Source organism: Pleurodeles waltl, chromosome 6 (genome assembly GCF_031143425.1).
Source record: "Pleurodeles waltl isolate 20211129_DDA chromosome 6, aPleWal1.hap1.20221129, whole genome shotgun sequence".
In the NCBI taxonomy this organism is placed as follows: Eukaryota; Metazoa; Chordata; class Amphibia; order Caudata; family Salamandridae; genus Pleurodeles; species Pleurodeles waltl.
In genome coordinates, this window is record NC_090445.1 from 89,471,357 (window position 1) to 89,491,901 (window position 20,545).

The following is a 20,545-nucleotide window of genomic DNA, read 5'->3' on the forward strand; positions in this document are numbered from 1 at the left end:
AAGCCCTCCCGCAAAAGCCAGGTTTCTTGTGTGTTGTCATAATTTTTTCAGACTTGTGCAGCCCAAGCGTTGCACGTGATGCTGCTGTAACATTTATGTGTTATTGCAGATAAGTACATTAATTGTACTATTTTGTCTTCGAAAATGTAACAGTGGTGATGTTCTGTGTTATGGCATGTTGATTTTTTAATGCATTTTAGGAACGCAAATATTCTTGATGCAGAATCGAGACGAAACTTGATTTAAAGGGAGGAATAAATTCAATTTACTAATTTATAGGGCACGTTTTCAAAAGCCACCCAAAGAAGTTCAAATGCTATTCTTGAAAATTACAATGTGGTGAAAACTGAGTGCCCGGAATCCTCAAAAAGGAGTAACTTTGAGCATCGGGTCCTGGTGCTATGCATATTTTGCACTTGTATGCCTCACACATTATATAGTGTATGCCTTAAAAACTTTCATTGGTTATTTTTACTCCGTGGATGTCCTTAAAATGGAAATGTTTTGTGGCTCAAAATTCCAAAATCGCTGAAAATAGCACAAAGACCCGAAGAATTGTAATGGGGTAATTTTGCACCTTAAAATCTTCCTGCAATATTTTGTGGCTGGAAACTTTACCGTAAGAATGCTTGTACATACTAATCTGTCAATGAGGTGGTTTAGAGCAGTGCATACAAAAATGAATGCAGTGGGGCAGAGTTTTTTTTAGTTGCCTACAGGTGGTGCTACCGAATGGCGGAGTTGTCGAATAGCAAGGCTACCTAGTCTTACCACCTCATGCCTCTTTCTTCCAGCAGCCTAAGCTTCCTGTACTCTGCTTTCTCCCTATGTACCTGTTTCCATGCACATTCTCTCCAGCCTTAATTATCCTTTCTCTTTGCCTTGCTCCTGGGAACAGTCTGATGATTAACAAGTCCCAGTTCCTGCAAACACAGTGCTCTGCTCACCACTTGCACCCATACGCAGATACCAAGCACTTGTTTTGGGCTTGAAAAAAATTCACAGGGAGATTGTATGGATGTTTTGTTTTTGCAATTTTTATATAGCGCAATTCTGACCCAAAGGTATTGGGTTTCTTTACGTGAGCACCAGTTATATTACACAAGGACACCTCATTTTTGTGTTTATTGGCACTGGGACATGAAGTGATTTGCTCAGAATCAGAGGATGTTGAGCCGAAATGTTCACAGTAGCAAAGTCTGTTCCTGGAAACTTCACAATGGAGATAGGTTTTGTCTTAAAAACTCATAATGATAATATTTTGCTCTTTAAAACTCCGCAGGTATGATATTTTGTACTTCATAGCTTCAGAATTGTGACAGTTAAGTCTGAAATCCAAACAATGGTGATATTTTGGGCCTTAAAACCCCACACTGGTGACGCTCTGTACTGCGTAATGTTGATACTTTGTACCTGAAAACCTCAGAGTGGTGATATTTTATGTCAGAAAACCTTGTAATGGTGATATTTTGTACCTCATGGTAATATTTTGCACCTGGAAATCTCACAACATCAATTTTTAAAGCCTGAAAGAAGATACCTTGGCCCTGATTTATACTATTTGGTGCAAATCTGCACTAATGCAGTTTTTCACCAAAAGGTTTAGCACCGGCTTGCACCATTTCTGTGCACCAGCGGGGCACCATATTTATAGAATGGTGCAAGCCGGTGAAAAGTGTAGGCTAGCGTAAAAAAATGACGGCAGTCCGGTGGGTCTGGCGGTAAGGAAGAAGGGGCATTTGCACCAAAAAATGACATTAGGCAGATTAGAGTTAAAAAAAAGACTCAAACCTGCCTAGAGTCATTTACTGATGCAGAACCATCCATACCACATGAATCTTGTCTTACAAAAGATAGGAGTCATGCCCACCACCCCAGTGGCCAGCACAGGGGACCAGGGTCCCCTGGGCATGGCCATTGCACCCAGTGCCATGTAGGAAGGCCCATTTCAGGGCCCCCAACGGCACTTAAAAAAAAAAACTTACCTGTACTTACCTATACTTACCTGGGATGGGGTCCGCCATCCTCCTGCGTAGATGGGCGTGTCCCTGAGGCCTGGGGAGGGCCCCTGTGGGCTTATTCCATGGTGTTCCATCATGGAAATAGGCCCACAGGTCCCCTAACGCATGCCCTGAAACAGGCGTTAAAAAGTAAGCTTTGCACCATTTTTTGACCCCTCCTCCCTCCCCTTTTTACTTCCCATTGGCTCTGGTTCCCTTTGCCTCATGGGAATTGTAGTTGTTCCTTGACTGCTGCTCACTGAAATAAAGCAAGTCTGAGAAGCATAATAGGAGCCTCCGGTGGGTTGAAAGTCTCAGTGGAGAGGCCAACGATAGCAAGGGCATGGAAACTAAACTCCCTTAGCCTTTGCCACACTCTAGCTCACGCCTTTTCACGCTGCACGGAAGGAAACCCATTTCCACTTTTTGTGCAAATAAAAGCAGCCACGTACGATGACGACTTGTGCGTTTTCAGACGGACACGCGTAGTAGGCATTCGGCTCCTTGCAAGGAGCTCTGGTTCAGCTTCCGCCGTGCTCACGTCCGCAGCGTGATGCACCACCGCGTCCAGGTTTTCTTTGCTGATCGCAATCTCTGCCTGGGATTTTTTCCACTTCCCCGATATACAGCTTCTGACTTTCCATTCGTCCTTTCTTTGCCAACATCGATTTCGTCCCCGCCTGGCAGCTGATGATTAAGCCATCGCACAATGGCGGAAGCCCGTTTCATAAATATGTGAATTTTCATAGTTGAGGGTGAGCCACGTCGCTGGGAAACTGGTTTCTTTTCTTGTGTAGAACAATAGGCACATTTGTCGCAGGGTTTTCTCCCGCAGACTTAAAGTGGTTTTTTTTTGCAAAATGTCGCAAGCACGGAAGACTTAGCAACATTTCAAAGCTTGAAAAAAACTCCTGGAAAGGAATTACACAAAAGTAGGTTTGGAACCAGCATATCCTCCCGAGAAAGGAGCTCAAGGGCCGTGTGTGATTTGTTAAAAAAAGATAAGTGCCGCCGTCTAGAGTTTATCTTTGTGGTTTCTGCTGCTAAATGCCAGGTTTAGTGAATATCAAGGCTGCCTAGTTTTGGCTCCACCTAATATATCCTAATTCCAAAACCCCGCACTTTTCGCGTTTCTCACTCTTGCTGGTTCTTTTTTTCATCCCCGATTTCTCCCTTTCACTCTGTTTTACTATATTTCTATCAGTTTCTTTCTTTTTCCCTTATCTGTCTTCCTCTCCTGCTCTCTAATAAGCCAGCATAAGACTCGGGCAGAAAATAAGCCAGGACAGAATGCAACATAAAAGTGAATCCCATTAGTGAATCAAACAGCTAAACAGTAGCCTTCATTTGCAAAGCAAGGCAGTTTTGAAAATGCAGAGACATATTGTATAGGCATTTTGCAAGGTTTGGGTGACTGCACAAATGTGTGCTTGCTGCAGGCAATGTTGGTGGCAATATCTGGGAAATCAACAGGAAAAACTAGCCCACCAGTGCACAAAACAGGCCTACAAACAGGCAAAAAGCAGCCCAAACGCTGGCCTCCCAGACCAGCCCTTCTGGCACTGCCAGATTTCCCTATGGACCAGTCCAACAATGGACATAGCCCTATGATGGATAATAAGGTCCTGGTCCCCAAAAATGAGTGCTGGTGCCACCCATCTGAAATCGCCAGCACAAAATAAGCACATGCAGAGAGACCTTAGTCTGAATATCAGGTGGCTCGCCCCTTTTTGCACCCGCAAAAGAAGTTGGCTCTGGTAATGATGGGAGGACAGAGAACAGAACTTTGAAAGTAGCACTGAAAGCTGCATATTGGTAATTTTCAAAGCATAACCTTGTTGAAAGGTAGTGCAGTTGGACCGGTGAAGTACTGTAACCTCACCAAATTTGTTGGGGCTTTTGAACCACATCTATGAAATGAATCATGAAAGCAGTGGAGATACAGTGGGGACAGGACGGTTCCTATTGACAGGTAGTGTGTCTTCCATGGCCAACACTTTACATAGTCCAGGCTCCTGGTTTGAAGTCTTGTCCAGTAGGTCCGATGGGTTGGTGCACAAGACAGTCTCAGCCTTTTTCCTTTCCTGCCTGTGCCATTAAACCTTTGGTAGAACATGTTGGATCTTCATGAAGAAGAGACTAGGGCACTGAGAAAAGACCAAAGCAGTGAAGACAGCCTTCTTAGTGCTCTGCCATTACTTCAACACAGTTGCCTAGTGTGCGGCACTACTGTTTCCAGGTACAGTCTTGGCACTTCAGAAATAACAGTTTACTAATTCTGAAGGTTTTCTCGCTCCTTGAGCTTATGAAAACATCATTCTTGACTTATTTTCACAAATTCTGTCAAATGAAGCTAGACATTTTGTATTTTTCGGAGCTAACATTGTTCTGTATCTTGGAGATTATAGTTTTATTTTATTGCAAGGATCTTTTCAGTTTTTGCAAATAATTCATTAAATCAATGAAATTCCTCCTAACACCAGTGCCAACATTTTCAACCCTCTTACTCCTTTGCATCCGAATGTTTAGGTAAATGTTATAAGGTGATCTTGGACTTTTATTCTTTTATGATAGTTTTTGATGGATGTACAGGGTACAAAAGGGAACTCAACATTGCATCATCGGTTGCATGAAGACATGTCCTACTCTAACGGAGAAATTTAATTTGATGAAGGAAAGGCTTGTCAACTGCACTTACTCAAGCATTAACCCAGCGATCATAGCCGAAAGTACTTCAACGTTTTCCATTACATTTAAATAAGAAACATTACCCTCATAAAGCGGGAGGTGATTACATTTCACTTTTTGTAACTAGGCGATGTCTTGAACTCAAACTCCTGGATTTCAGTTTTCACTCCATTCATTTTCATCAAATGATAAGAGTATTGATTCTGCTCCACCAAAGCATGTTGATATCACTATTTTTTTTTGTGTGTGTTTGGATAGAAGGAGAGGCATTGGAAATGAGGCAAATCTATGTGCAGATTTAAACCTATATTAAACAGGAGAGAGCAGAGATCAGCTTAAAATGCTTCTCTGAGTACCATCCCTACACCTAATACTCCATTGAATTGAACCAAGACTGCCCACTTTAGCCCTAGCCACTGCAATTCAGTGTTGGAGCATGAACCGACTCGTGTCTGAGAGCTCCAGAACAAGCATTGCCAACGCCAACAGGTCTTGCTTTTTGTTGGGTGAAGTATTTGGTGATAGGTAACTTGGTTATTGTTGCCCCCCAGCTGCCCTAGAAAAATAATCCCACTATGAAGCAACATAATGGGTTACAAAAGTTTGAATAAGGAGTTAAACTGTACCCTCAAACAAGGAGGTTATAAAAAGGAATCAGAAGATAAAGTTTGCATTGTCAGTGATGGACTTAAATGTCAAACACAGCAAAATATTGTATAGTAGATGCTTTTGACAAATTGTATATTTGTTGCACCCTTTAAGAAAGTCTATATGTGTGTGTAAATTTATATTTGGAACAAAAAAATCTGTAACTTCAACATGTTTCCATCAAAGGAAAGTAGAATAAACGAAGTCTCAAGTAGTCTTTGGCATAGTGTGTATACGAAATGTTAAAGCATTCATACAGTAAATACTGACTTAACAAAAATGCCATAAACCAGTAATTAAAATGCAACTGTGTCAGTAAAGTAAATACACTGAAGCACAGGCAAGTCCGATAAAAGGGCAATTTGAGTCCCATCACCAAAATCTGAACCCAAATAGGACAATATAACCATCCATGAAATACCATTAGCTTGATGGCAGGACCATCCAAGCAATTGCAAACCATGGAAAAAAATGAAAGCCTATGGCTGAAGGAAGTTGACTCAAAACCCACTCTCTCTATTTTATATTGTACGTTTTTGAAGAATTGATAACATGAGGTATTTCTGACAGCTGTCTGTTGCCAGACCTAAAAATGAGGATGCCTTAGTCATGCCGTTTCCAGAATGTCATCCAACAAAGAGATGAATTGCAACAGTGATGCAGAAAGTATGTGGAATGTGGAGGACGCTGGAGGGAATGTACCTCTACCTTATGTCACAATCACTGTAACCTCCTTCATAATATTAGTTATAAATGGGAGGACAGCGAGAGAGCTGTAATTACAACGGTGGGAATGTTCCAAGAAAGCTTTATTTAGCAATGACACAACCGCAGATCCTTGTTGAGCTAGAGAACCGCTTCTAATTATACAGACTTTGGAATGATTTTTCAAAATCATATCTTCCAGAAGATTTACACAAATTTACAGATTTGCATAAATTGATGGGCAGGAAAATTGACATCATTTTATACATGTATTGCACCTATGATTTAACTTCTCCTGTTTGCTGTGGTTTCCAGGTCACTACCGCTCACTTGGTGTGATTTGCAGTTACCTGTAATTAGCTTGATGTTTATAGCCATTTTATTTATTGCCTCTCGGAGGCAACACCTTAACAGCCGCTGAGAAACGGTATTTCAGACATGCACTCAAACCAGACGGCTGACCTAGCCAGCAGTTATATGAATTGACAGCTGCTACTTAGAGTACTTTTTATGTGGACGCTTGACCTAGCTTGGGTGCGGGTTGTGCCACTGGATATCCACCCATAGAATATTGTGGTACAAGAATATTGAGGGCAGAATATCAAGGGATGAAATATTGAAAGGTAAATGCATAATGGGAAGCACAGTTTTAGTATTCCAGACGCCACATATACGTACATTAAATATATATATGTAACACCAGGGTACATATATGTGGACCTAGATAAAGAAAATCTATACTTACCTGTTGATATTTCATTTTTGATATTTTGTCCTCAATACTGTATGGCATCGATATTCCAGTTTCAATATTCAGGACGCACGCCCGGCGTTGGGAACAAGGGAGCATGAGCATATCAGTATAGATTTGACAACATCGTCTATTGATCACAACATAAAGTTCTACTCTTTCTGTTTGAATTCAACTCCAAGCCGGTACTCCAACACAGCAGAGATGATGATTGTGCACAAATGGCACTACCCATATTATTCTGGGACTGTAGACATTGCTATTTTAAATCCAGTCTCAACAACTTTTGTAATAACTGCTCGCCATCACTCTTGGAAAAGAGCATTGGGTGACACCCGGTACCATCTCCCCTTTTCTGCCACTTCCCTGTCAGTGTCCTGGGTCTCCCTACGTCCTGCCATTGCATCCTTTCCCTGCCACAGTCTCCCTCTTCGCATCTCATTCCAATTCCTTTTCAGTTCTCCACACAAATACATTGAAAGAAACAAATGAGTTGCATGCCCACTATGCTACCCTTTTCCGACTAGGTATGGAGAACAGATGTTGCATGAAGCTCACTCCATCTCATCTCGCCTACTTCTATCACTCTGACACTCTTAATGACATCTACAATGCCACAGTAACCTGACTTTACGTATCACAGATGTCAGTTCATCACCCCTTGCATCTTCCTGATGCCTGCTATGAGTTGCTATCACTAAGATAATCCAACTTGCATCAGTCGGTTTGGAGATCTTGGAGCTCATCATTTGCGCTGCCACAACTACTCCACTTGGCAAAAGAGGGCACCACTGCAAAATAAGACAAGGGTCCCAGAGATGCTACCATCTGTCAGATATACAAAATCCATATTCTAATCAGGGTATACCCTAAAAACAGTATGTGCACTGTGGGAAAGGGGATCTTTTGACATGGTAGCCCCCCCCACTTTTTGCCTGGAAAAGTATGTGGTTTCAAACTTTAAGTGCCCTGGGCCCCTGCCAAACGGGTTCCCAGGGCCAGATATCTTTCCTCAAAACTGTACTATGTTTGGCACTTCAGTCACCTTTGTAAGTCCATAGTAAATGGTACCATTGGTACCAAGGGCATGGGTACTGAAGAAGCCCCCCAGAGATGCAGCACCAATTGTGCCACTATGAGAGGCCCCACACCAGCCTCATGCAGACTGCCATTGCAAGTGAATGACAAGGTGTATTTAAAAGTTTAAAACTCGACATGGCACTCACTAAGAGTGACATGTCCACTAACTGCATGCAATATAGGTAAGTCACCCCTCTGGCAGGCCTTACAGCCCTAAGGCAGGGTGCACTATAATGCATGTGAGGGTATATGTGTGCATGAGCAAATATGTCTGTGTCTTTGTAAAAACCTTAAGACATAGTAACTGTACAGGGAAGCCATAGCAAACGCAAGTGCTGGACACTGGTCGTTATGAGTTCCCCAGCTACATGATAGCCTCTCTGATTACTGGGTTAGGTATCAAACAACTCAGAATAATAAACCCACAATGTTGCCAGTGTTGAATTTATTATAAAATGTACCCAGACGGCACCTTAGAGGTGCCCTCTGCTAAACCGAACAGCTCTGGCATGGTTGCTGCCTGGTCTTAGTCAGCCTGCCACCACCAGACAGAAGTCTGGACTCCTGGGGTGAGAGCCTCGGCTCTCAAGAGCTAGAACACAAAGCCTTTCCTGGGTGGAGGTGTTACACCTCCTACCCCAGGCAGGCACCCTGCACCAGCAGTCGGCTTCAAAGGCTTTACTGCCTTTGAAATCTGACCCTTACCTCTGCTACTAGCAGCAGATGGCAGCCCAATGGCTTTTCCCCCACTTTGAGCGGGAAAACTGGCAGGAAAACTTAGCCAGAGTAGGAGGAGTGTCCCCCCTCAGCCTGCACTACCCCTCAGGTGTGACAGGCGAGGTGACCACTCCATTAAATTTTCCTCCATCTTGGATGGTAGGAAAATAGCCAATCGGGGTTAGGGATGTGACCCCTTTCCACAGGAAGTGTTCACTTAGTGCAGAGGTCTTCAAACTGGGGGTCGCGACCCCCAGGGGGGGCGTGGAGTCCTGGAAAGGGGGTCCTGCATTCCCCCAACTGATTGTTAAAGTACCTCAGGTGAACTTTGATGTATTGAGTCTCCTGTGCTGTGAAAGCCACAGACAGCTAAGGAGGCCTTCACACCAGGGCACCTGCTTCCTGAATGAAATGCAAATGTGCTCTACGAGCTGATCTGCAAATGTAAAGGGTAATCTGCAACTGTAAAGGATGCTGGCGAGCTGATCAAATCACTCACAGCTTTGTGATGACAAACATTTATTCTTTTTTCTAGGCGTAGTGCAAGAGTTAAGAATTGTGTGTGCTTTTAATTGTAGTTACACAGCGCTTACTTCACCTGGAGGTGTTGAAGAGACAGCTATTAAAAAAAAAAAGGTATAGCATATGCTCTGGTATTATTTAAATCTACATTTAGGAAGCACAGTTTTATCTTAAACCTCTTTGTAGTGGCCTATCTTATACTGCGTGTGCATTAACTAATAGAAGTTTCCTAATGCACTACAGTGCATTTCCCAATAAGTAACAGCTTTTTAAAATTTGAAAGACTTAAAAACAACTTAGAATATTTTGGGGTTTATTTATGAGAGGCTTTAGCTGCTGGAGCATCACTTTTTTGACGTTCCAGCGGCACAGGTCTCTTAATCATACGCATGAGGTGACACAAAGCCACCCTACGTGGCTTTGAATGGCCTCATAGATATGGAGTAAGGCAAAGCAGTGCAAGACACTGCATTGCCTTACTTTGCGTCAAGGAGAGGTTCCATGGGCTTTGTGGTGGGTGTTCCCATGCAACACCCATGGATTTTGACGCTGCCTCAGATTTACAAAATGACATAAACTGGATCAGTGCCAAAACCTTAGGCCTCCCCAGAGCAGGCATAATGAGGAGAAATGTCTCCTTGTTTTTCCTCTTTCTATGTGTGTTGCTATCTGCCCCACATATAGAAAGATGTACAATGCCTCTCTGGATTGTTTTTGTGCAGCAAGGTGCCCCTTCCGGCACAAAAACAATCCTGGCTACGTTGGTGCTAGGCAGCAATTTGTGCGCCAGCGCAGGAGGAAAGGACGGAAATGCAGTGTATTTCATAAATACGGTCCATTCCTGCCCTTTTGTATTGGTGTAGGGCAGTATAGCAAGAAGTCTTGTGGCACTGTCCTATACCAAATCCTCATAAATGAGGACCTTTATTTTTAGCCATACCTTTGGCCACGCACCCACACTCACTGACCTTTGGTTTGCTAAACACTGTTTAATATTAATATTATTTCCTCACTGTAAAAATGATTTGCTGTGGGAAATGGGGACATTTATTATTGATGATTATGAGGAGTACCAGGTTCTAGAAATTTTTGTCAGGAGGGGGTCCTGAGACCTAAAAATCTTTGAGAGGGGGTCCCGGCATCAAAAAGTTTGAAGACCTCTGACTTAGTGGATGTAGCTACCCAAAGGTAGGTGGCCCATTGGCCACTACCAGGTACTCCCTCTAACGTCCACTAAATGCAGTATTTAGTGGGCATCTCTGGACCAACAAGTCATATTCATCGGACACATTGAGACCAGGAGCAAAGAAGACACGAGGCACAAGAACAGAAGTCCTGCTGCACAAAGAAAAAGGCACCAAACCCTGCCTGCTGCGTCTAGGACTCGACAACTACTGCTGAGGTGCCGCCTGCAAACCTGAAGGACTCTACAAAACCCCAGAGCACCTCCAGTCTTCTGGAAATTGCCAAGAGCCTCCCTTAGAGCAAAGGTCTCACTTTCCTGCAACCTGCAAGCAAGGAACCAGTGAAGTCCAGTTCACTGACCAGCTGCTAACTGGAGACAGCAGCCTGACCAAAATCCACCCCACAGACCCAAAGGACAAAACCTACCAGTGTGCCAAGTTTGGTGGCACTGCGACTTTCAGGGCCTGAGACGTACCATTGCACGGGTTACTGGACCCCCAATGTTTGACGCCAAAAAGGAAAGTCCAATTCAGACTCTTAAAAGCCCAGAAGCAACCACCAGTTGAGGGACTTCGGGAAACCCAAAAAACACCCCCTAGAGTGGGCCTGCTGACCTGTAATCTACCCTCTAAGTGACCTGCTCCTGGCTCCAAGGACCCCTTGACGCATGACTCTCAGCTGACCTATCTGCAATGCACCCAGCCTCCCCGGCCCCTGCAATGCCAAACCAGCTGTGCTCTAGGGGTCCCTAACCCCTTGCGACCTCTACCCTCCAAGGGGACCCACCGGACTTAAGTGCTTCTGTGCAATGTGTTTCCAAGTGGTCCAGCTCTCCTTTGTGCACCAGCTCCAAAACTTTCAGCAGCTGCTCCTGCTTGAACCGGGAACCGCCAAACTTCTCCGGTTGGCCCACAGAACAGCTTGACGACCTCGACCTAAAAATAGAAGGTGGCACTTGTGAGAACAATGCCTCATTTTATATGCATTTTTAAAGATTTTCTATTTCATTCCTATGGTGCGTTATTATGCATAACAAGCATATATTTTCAGAACTTTGAAAAATTATGACTAAAAAAGGACTTACCGTATATTGATGATCTTGGTCTTAAAATTTTTATAAAAATCTGAAGGATCTCAAGTTATTCTTCCCAGTGTGTATCCACATTTATTGATACTGCGAGTACAACAAATGCTTAGCACATCTCCAAGTTAAGCCTAACTGCTCACCCACACTACCACAAAAACAGAGCGTTAGGTTGTCTGCTTTTTACCTCTCGATACTAAAGTGGGGATGCCTGGACTCTCTGCACAGTGCACATCTTTTTCGTACACTATATAGAGAGCCAGCCTCCTACATGCACCCCTATATCACATGGACTTATGGTGCACCACTGGTTGCAGCATTCCAACAGACCACACTCTACTGCTTTTGTTGTGGACTGTATGGAGGACTAGGATTCCAGTTAGAACAAGTGACACCTTCATCAACCTTGCTGGTTAGAATCCTGGGCATTCAGTGGGTCTTTGGCCTCAATAAAATGCCCTCATTCTGCACAGTATGTAGGAATGTGAGTATTTACATCTAGGATTCTGAATGATATCCTGTATCCATCAGGACTGCCCGACCTCTGCTTCAATTTATGAAAGAGCCGGAGACACAACTCTTGAAAGAACTTTACATCATGCTGCAGAAACAGTCCACAAACCAGCTATCCTACCTATCACAACAAATAGGTCCTTTACCTTGTGTGGTTTTTGCAAAGGGCTGTCACTGATTATCATCATTGCCTGATTAAATTTTGGCAACCTGCTGCTTCCAGGTTTTGCATTACAGAGGCTTCACGATGTGCAGAGCTGCAGCCCATCTATTGTTGAATCTGAAAAGAACAGATTGTACAGATTGCTATGCTTCAGCTTTATGCCAGATCTATTGGCTTCCAGGCTACTTGAGTATTACACATACATCTCTTTCCAGTGCTCAGAAAGTCTTCCAACGGTCTGACACAACCTTCTTTAGGGACAGCTTTGTGAAATATCACATACTTAGAAAGTTTGGATCCTCATTCTACCTGTTGCTGAAAATATCCTCATTTAGCTGCACCCAACTGGGTGCCTGTTCTTTTTGTGTTCAGGTGGCTCACTTGTGGAATACGCCTGCCTGCCCAGCTTTGTGCCACCACCTGATATCTACAGGTTGGTAAGGTATAGCCTTGAATTTAGTTTCTTTCTTTTCTAATAGCTCCTTTATACTTTCAAGTTGTAAGATTGCACTCAACAAGTGGAAATAACATAAAAAACGCGGTTGTATGTCAGAATGTACTAATATTATATCCAGAATATCAGCTGCCACAATATTATGTAGGAGAATATTTAGATAGATAGATAGATAGATAGATAGATAGATAGATAGATAGATAGATAGATAGATAGATAGATAGATAGATAGATAGATAGATAGATATAACCTACTGGCAGGCGCCAGTAGGTAGTTATAGTTAGGACCTAGTTTCCACTTTCCATTGGAACAACGTTTTTGGCAAAGACTGACAAATCTTCACAATACTTTCAAAAACGTATATTTCAGTAGGTCAAGGTGCTGTCTCGAAGGTTTTGGGGTGATCCGTCAAGTGGGGGCCAAGAAAAAGGCAGGGTCGCAAATGCGTTTTCCCCATGCATTTTTTAACACAACTACAGCCAGAACCGCTGAACGGAACTACACCAAATTTGGCCGAAAGCTAGCTCTTGGTTCAAAAAGCGTGCTTTATGTAATTTGGTGCAAATCCATCCAGTAGTTTTTGAGGTATCTGAGTTTAAAAAATATAGATAGCTAGTGTTGGCAGCCATTTTGGGACTCAGCTTCAGCCTAGTCCCACAAAAAATGTGTAAAGAAAAGGAGTCAGGGCAGGGTCACCCTCAGCCTCTAGCCTTTGTCTAGTGTCCTTCACGGACTCCGCCAGGGCTAAAAAGCTTTTTTTTAATATCTCGGAAAAATCCACAGATCCGGATCCACGTATTTGTGTGAGATTTTTTTTTTTTTTAAAAGGTCAACCCCTGGTTCGGCCAGGTCCCAGGGGCATTGTGGGCTTAAAAAGGAGGGGGCGCACGGGGCTCCCCTCCTAGGGCTTGAGTTAGCCATGGAGCCACCACCTTCCCAGGGCGATGATATTGAGATATACAGGTGGTGGGTGCATGGCCACACCGTCCCTGGGGACCACCACCTCCCAGGGGCAAAACAATAATTTCTAATGGCCTCCCCCACAACCCCAGGGACCGCCACCTGGGGGGCACCAAGGAGAAATGGCCGGGCCCTGGGGGATGGGGTCCCCAGGGCCAAAATTGGCCTGGGGAGAGGGGCAGCGTGGACCCCCTCCTCCATATATTCATGGTCAGGCCCCAGGGATGGGGTCCCCAGAGCTGAAATCAGCCCAGGGAAGGAGGCCAAGTTGCCCCTCTTCCCTAGAGTCCATGGTTATCCCTTAAAATTGCTATGAGTATACAAATGTGCAAGGCATTTGTAGGCTGCGCCCACTTGGCTACGCACTGTGCACCCTAGTAGGTTGCAAAGGTCTGCCTGCATTTTACCAGGATAATGGACAGCTTACCAAACGGCTCCCCAGTGTGTTTCCTGACGATTTTAGGGGCCCGTTATTGAAATATGAGGACATCCTCACCAAACAAAGAAGCACTTAAGTCATATAGCTACAAGGAAGGTTCCTGCTTGGGTGGAGATTTACATATTTGTAGTCTTGCTGGACTTTCTATAGGAGGATTCATGTTATCACAGAATTCTAGAGCAAGAGGCAACAGGAACAATCATGTTGCCAAAACGTACACAAGGTCAATGGTGACATTTCCTTGTGCTCCATTTCACAGCTGTAGTGTAGAATACATACTGGACATTTACTCAAGGTGGCAGAAAGAACTCCACTTGGGTAGATATTTTGTGCAAAACTGTGGACTTTTGTTGAATAAAAGGGCAGGTGAGGTTCCATTGTGGCTGAGTCACTCACACAGCTACTGACACACCCACACAGACACTCACCCACCCAATCACAGATGCACTCGGATACTCACTCAGACACTCATGCTCCCACTCACAGACCCACTCAGTGACTCACACTCTCCTCACAGATCCACTCAGACATTCACGCACCCATTCACAGACCCACTCAGAAATTAATGCACTCATTCAAGCACTCAGGGTCAAGTGCCCACTCAGAGACTCATGCACACACTCACAGACCCACTCAGACACTTATGCACCCATTCACAGATGCACTCAGAGACTCACGCACTCACTCACTCACTCACAGGCCCACTTAGACACTCATGCACCCACTAACAGACCAACTCACCTATTCTCACACCCAGAGAGACAGGCTCTGTGGCCAACTCCCACTGTGCACAGCCAAAAGCCATGCAACGTGCAGGGCTGGGTTGTTATGGGGGTTGTCAGTAGTTGGATTAATGTTTAGTAATGAAAATTACTTTACATTAAAAAACATAGAAATTCACTGAGCAAAACAAAGGTTACAGGGATGCTATAGTTAGGTTCTAAATTTTTTCGCACAAAGCCAAAGAAATTCAGCAATTACAGTTAGTGACATTTCAAGTAACTATAACTTGTGCCCTCACCATGCCCTGGCAAAATACTTTGTCCCTATCTAACTTGGTGTGGATAGCACTGTACAAATCCTATGCTTAAAAACGTTGTTAGATAAGCAGATATTTGAGGTGAGCAAATCTAGAGTGTCGCTGGCGTTGCAGGGTGCTCCTTACTGGAGCTGCTCTCCACCTAAACTTGGGAACTACCCAGAGTTCTCTTTCCTTTTTTGCATAATTTATTAATTACTCTAATCCTGAAAGGTTTTTGTATATGCGCAAAGACAGTTCTTCCAGGCAGCCGGTCACTTCCACCAAACGGAGCCGGTGCGAATTGCGGGTGCGAGAGCTCATTTAAAATCAAAAGGAGAGTTGAGTCTCAGGTTCAAAACACAAAAATGCTCACACTCGAGGATGAAGCTTGTTAAAGTAACGCTTTATTAACAGGCAACGCATTTTGACTCTTCGGTCTTTATCACAGCCCGAATTCCTCATGTACATCACCACCTTTAAGTGCAGAGAAAAGTAAGGAAATATAGAAGAGGGACAACTCATGCCGGTGCACTTTAGGACAGTGAAAACAGACTTCCAAAAACAATTTTGAAAGAAAGACTTGCATAAACAAATATATAACAATGTAAACATTAATCAAATCAATTTAAATAGCTGTATGTCATAAAACAAGTGATATTTCTCAAATTCTAAGCATAAATCAAATAATAAATCCAGAAGATATATATGCCTCCAAAAAATTATATCAAAATGTGCAACAAATCATGCTGTGCATCATATTCAGTAGTTACCTAAGGATAAACAAGTTGTCCTGGCAGGTAGCTCTTAATTCTAGTTCTAGTGACCATACATGTAGCTCAATAATGTGCAACAACAAAAAGTGATGCAGTCATGTGACCAATAGCAAATAAACATTGGCATCATACTATATCAGATCCATACGTACATGTTACAAATGTAATGCAATCAATTTTATCAAATGCAATCAAACCAAACCATCCCTACATCTGGAAACAGGAACAATAACATGCATCTGCCCATAAATCCGCTGTCAAAAAAATTTATTCCCAAAGTGTACTGCACCCACCTGTCCATCAAAAAATAACACATGTAAAAAAATATAAAACTGGAACACCATGCAAGTGTTAACTGGAAGGGGTTCTAAAAACAGAGAGGTCAGTTGTGAGGTAACAGCAGGAGAGTGGAAAGATGGATAAAACAAATTATCTCATAGGTTTCCAATGGGAAATTCAGACAGGCCAGGAAGAGGGGAAATAAGTCAGACCAAATTGATAAAACTATGAAAAACATATCAAATGAAAAAAACTGAAACATGGGGGTGAATTCCAAAAATAAGGCATAGTCCTAAACTATTACTCATCCAATGTGCACCACAGTTCTTCACCCTCGTTCAGAACCCTTGGATATTTGCTGTCAAAGAGAATAATGTACTCCGACTAATGTGATCCTCAGCTTTCGCTCTCTGGCACCTCCCCTGGGGGTCAATACAATCCTGTCAATACCAAAGCAAGACAAAGTGTCAGGATTCTTCTCATGATCTGTACCCCAATGTCTTGCGATGGGATAATTAGGGTCACTATTCCTGATGGCCCTCAAGTGTTCTAAGATTCTCTTTTCTACTGGAAAAATGGTACTTCCTGCATACCGGCGACCACAGGGACATACCAGGACATACACACAATAATCTGTGTTACACGTGATGAATTTACGGATCTGACCATTCTTCCCCATAGGTAATGTGTATGTTCTCACATTTTTGCTCGCTTTGCAGGCCTTATGGTGCCCACATTTATAAAAACCCTGATATTCCTATAGCCAACCTCCTTATTTAGGTTTGCCCAAGTAGCTTTTCGCCAGTATATTTTCCGGGGATCTCAACTTACGATAAGTCACCTGAGGATCAGGGGTTAATTGTTCCCCAATAAGCGAATCTTTTTTCACCAGGCACCAATGCTTGTCAAGCATATGTCAAATGGCGGGAGACTCATTATTGAAAGTGGTAATCATTCTAACTTTCTTCCTCTCACCTTCACCCTTCTGCTTCTTAATTAAAAGACTTTCCTTGGGGAGTTTAGCTGCTTTGGCAACAGATGTCCTACATACCCTTGCGGGATAACCCCTGGCCTTAAATCTACCAGTCATTCTCTTTTCCTCCTCCTCAAAAGATTGTTGCATGCTGCAGTTGCGCTTGGCTATCAAGATTTGTCCAAACTGAATACTCCACTTAAGACTCTGTGGATGGGGGTTATTAGCATGCAGGACACTATTCCCTAATAGTCACTACTACTCCATTCACAATTTTGACACCTACGTCTAAAAAATCCATCTCTGTTTGATGTTTCCTGTGAGTGAAGAGAAGGTTGAGGTGATTGTGTGATATGTGTGTCAGAAAGCCACCAATTTCCTACCTAGGGTTCTCCCAAATCACAAACAAATCGTCAATGTACCTCGTCCAAATAATGTGTCTAGTCATATGTTCACTATCCTCCGTCAACGCATGCTGCACCTCCCACCAGCCCATGAAGATCCCTGTGTAAGTTGGTGCAAAGCAAATGTTCATTGCAGTCCGGACGAACTGTCTGAACCATTTATCCTCAAATAGAAAAAAGTTATTTTCCAAGCAGATCAACAACAGGTCAATCAACATCATAGAGTGCTTATACAAGTAGATTGATTTGTTCCTGAAAAAGTGCTTACATGTTTGCACCCCCAAATTGTGTTCAAAGTAGGTATACAGAGGGACCACATCAATGGTTACCAGCCAATAGCTGGAGTGCAAGAGGAGCCCCCCTATCTTTGTTATAAAGTATGTGCTGTCCCTGCAGTAAGAAGGGAGATCCAAAATATATGGAAATAGGAAAGAATCAAGATACATAGATGTATGCTCCAATAGGCTGCTGTTAGCAGAAACAATAGAAAATGTCCTTCTCTACCTTCGGAGGGATGGTCCTTAGAATCTGTTTCAGGAAGGTTTTGGGATGGTCACTTTCACCAGGGAACCTCCACCACTGAAAAAGCAATACCAAAGCCATGCTAAATACACGGCAATGAGTTAATCTCCACTGCATGTACATACACCATAGGGACACATACTGCTCTAGAGTATAGAAAAAGATTGTGTACATCTATGATCAGACGTGTGAGATGGGTGTCTATTTTTGCCACAGTAGTATGATCCTGGTTGTATGAACCTCTGTTGAGTTTAGAGACCATTTATTTATATCAGTATTTTGTAAAGCTGTGGGTGTAATCTTTGATAACTTCATAGCACTGGAGTATACAACTAGGCCCATATTTTACTTTTTTAGCGCCGCATTTGCGTAGTTTTTTTACGCAAAATCGGTGCAAACTTACAAAATACAATTGTATTTTGTAGGTTTGCGCTGCTTTTGCGTCAAAAAAAGACACAAATGCGGCGCTAAAAAAGTAAAAATATGGGCCTAGGTTCACCTTATACAAAGATCTCTATAGACATATACATAAATACATTCAGAACGCGAAAGGTAAAATATATTCAGCAGAGTTGGGCAGGATGAGAGGAGAATCCCATCCCTCATTCTTCAATCACTGGCCATGATGACCATTAGACCTTCAATATTTTGACCTTTGCTCTGAATATTGTGCTTTGTTGGATGGTCCTGAAGGCGCCTTACTGCTGTACTGTGGGTGGGGGGAACCATCCAATTGCTTTGTTATGGTCCTACAGGAACATTATTATGAAGCCTTTTCCACTGTGGCTTTAATCAAGGGCCTCAATCGAAGGTAGGTCCAAACAGTTCTCTGGTGTAGACTGCAGCAGCAGAGTCTGCTAACTTCTACCCCAACTCAGGTTCAGTGCATTCCCGAATTTGGGATCCTGCACTGGCAGTGCTCCACCCCTTGAGCTATAAGCTTGGTGCGTACACCAGGTAAGAAGGATGTAACAAAAGGTTTTATAGTAATACTGAGAACCTCTTCCCTGTGGTCTCACTCTAATGGCCTCCAGTAGCACATGGATATTGTGGTGGCACCGTGCATGTTGATGAGGCACCATGAATTCTGATGTGGTACAAAATATGTTTAGGTGGTGCAGTGGATTTGAATGTGGTACCAATGATGTTGGGGTGACACCATTCATGTAGATGTGGCCTCAAGGATTGCCTATGTGGTGTTAGAGATGTTGATGTGGCGTGGAGGACATTTATGGAAGCTGATGTTGGCCAAACCTCTCGAGCTGGCACTGTGGATAGTCTTGTGGCACAATGGCTATTAATGTGACACAGTGGACATCAAGGTGACATTATTAAAGTGGCTGTGTCATTAGAAATGTCTGTGTGGCCCAGTGAGTGATATAGTTGGCAAAGGCTGATGTGGCACTAAACAAGTCGAGGTGGCACCGTAAATGCTTTTGTGGCACAACTAATTTTAATATAAGTGGACATCAAAGTGACATCACGGATGAATGTCCAGGTGAAAGTGCAATTGTCACTTGGTCATTTTGTGATTAATGTTTCTGTTGCTATCAATGTTTCATTGTTCTGTATCTGTTTCTATGTTGTTTTCAATGTTTCTTTGTTTCTATGTTGATTTCAATATTTCATTGTTGTTCTGTGTTTGTTTCTATATTGCTCTCAATGTTTCATTGGTGTTTGGTGTATGTTTCTGTGTTGCTCTCAGTGTTTCATGGACAAGGGGCCAAGGCGCCAGGTCACAGGCACCGAAGACAGGTGGGGGCCGGATCGGACCGGTCAGAGGCCGGGGTCAACAGTGGCCACTTTTTGAATTTCTTACGGTGAGCAACCATTGGTTGCTCACATCAGTGGCGGGGTCACCCAGGCGATCGTCAGGGGGCACAGCAGGTTAAGTATCAAGCTGGCCCAGGCTACACATTGCTGCCTGGGCCCCCGCCCTTAGACGATTGCTGCCACCGCCCACCTGTTTTTTGGGGTATTTTCGAGCAACAGAGTGCTCACCCTCCCGTTTTCCCCACCCTCCCATCCCTGTGTTTAGCCCTATGTGGGAATGTTCAATCATTGTTTGGAGGAGGAGGAGTCATGTTTGGCCACTAAAAAACTGGTAGACAACAGTGGCATCAAGAATATGTGTAGGCGAATTTGGTATGGAATTGGATTGTTTAAGCATTTAGCTCAATCCGGGGCAGAAGTACTGGGGTCACTACTGGAAGGCTGGGGATGCCCGCTACCGCGATTGTCCATAGCCAGCTGGGGTACTCCATCACACGGCCCTGGGGATACGGGGGATGGTGGGCTGGTATCGGGACCAAGGTATGGCCCCAGTTGGACCAAGCCCCACCTCCCAATGGGTGCCAGGGGGAATCCCTGTATTGGGTAGCTCTGGCATGGTTGTTTGGGGGTACAGCTGTTATGCTGGCCCAAGCTCCCTCTGTCTTGAGGGGGCAAGTGAGTTCGCCTTGTAGAAGACAACTTATGGAGAGAACGGCAGGGTCTTGCCCTGGGTTCAAGTCAATTAAGTCAAGTCAATTGAATCAGTCAACACCACAAGGGGCCTGAGGGTGGTCAAGCATGACTCCCTAATTTGATGTAAATTAATTTGATGTAAATTAATGTATTCATGTATTAGTTATGGAATATTTGGTAGGAGAATTTATGTATTA

At 43.6% G+C, this 20,545-nt stretch overlaps 1 protein-coding gene and 1 long non-coding RNA gene across 3 annotated transcripts in view; one reads left to right on the forward strand and one right to left on the reverse strand.

The window, feature by feature from the left end:
• RNF225 (ring finger protein 225) overlaps positions 1 to 20,545 on the forward strand; it is a 78,563-nt gene that overhangs the window by 26,444 nt on the left and 31,574 nt on the right. The window lies entirely within an intron of this gene.
• LOC138301864 (uncharacterized) overlaps positions 1 to 20,545 on the reverse strand; it is a 38,639-nt gene that overhangs the window by 5,507 nt on the left and 12,587 nt on the right. The window contains exon 2 of the long non-coding RNA XR_011205129.1: positions 11,083 to 11,231. This is a non-coding gene — a long non-coding RNA (uncharacterized lncRNA). The remainder of the gene's footprint in view (positions 1 to 11,082; positions 11,232 to 20,545) is intronic.